The sequence below is a fragment of the Protomyctophum bolini genome, assembly GCF_963924005.1.
Source record: "Protomyctophum bolini genome assembly, chromosome: 18".
Classification (NCBI taxonomy): Eukaryota; Metazoa; Chordata; class Actinopteri; order Myctophiformes; family Myctophidae; genus Protomyctophum; species Protomyctophum bolini.
Window position 1 is genome coordinate 14,734,484 of NC_137879.1, and position 706 is coordinate 14,735,189.

Consider the following 706-nt stretch of genomic DNA (forward strand, 5'->3'; position numbering starts at 1 on the left):
TGTGACAACCAGGGCTGTTGGTGTGATTGGCAGGTGTAATTAAAGCACAGACAGTGATTGTGATGTGGTGTGTTTCATTTATCTGGGCTTGGAGGATGAGCTCACATTGCCCCCGCAGCCCTTCCTCACGTCGTCGTCCCCGACACGACCGCGCCACAACGGTGGGCCGCGGTGATCCAGATCCACACCCTGATGAGCCGCTCTACTCCTCGAATCAAGCGTCACCGCGCCGTACATTTGGCCACGGTGAAAAAAGTAATTATGCTAAACAAAAAGGGAAGGGTAAAAAAAAAAAGAGGCCTACATTAATCATTTTGCTAAAAGTCTGCTGATGTGAGAGCAAATTTTCCACGAGGGCCCTCTGTTGTATTCACCAGCTGCGCTGGAACAAAAGGATTCATTCTTGAAGTAATCAACTGAATGGTAAACAGAGGTTTCTCCTGCACAGTGAGAAATCAAGTGTCAGAAATCAGAATTGCTTGTGAGTTTAAAACCGTCATTTCTGAGAATGAGGTTCTATCTCTCTCTCTGTCTCTCTCTCTCACACACACACAACCACACCAATAATATACAACCCCATCTCACAGAAATACGGTGAGATAGCACAGAATTGCAATTCCGTACGTACATACACCCCAACATTCGTACATATTACATGACTACTGTTTTGACTGCGACGGAGGCGTGGGTGAGTTCCAGTTTGACA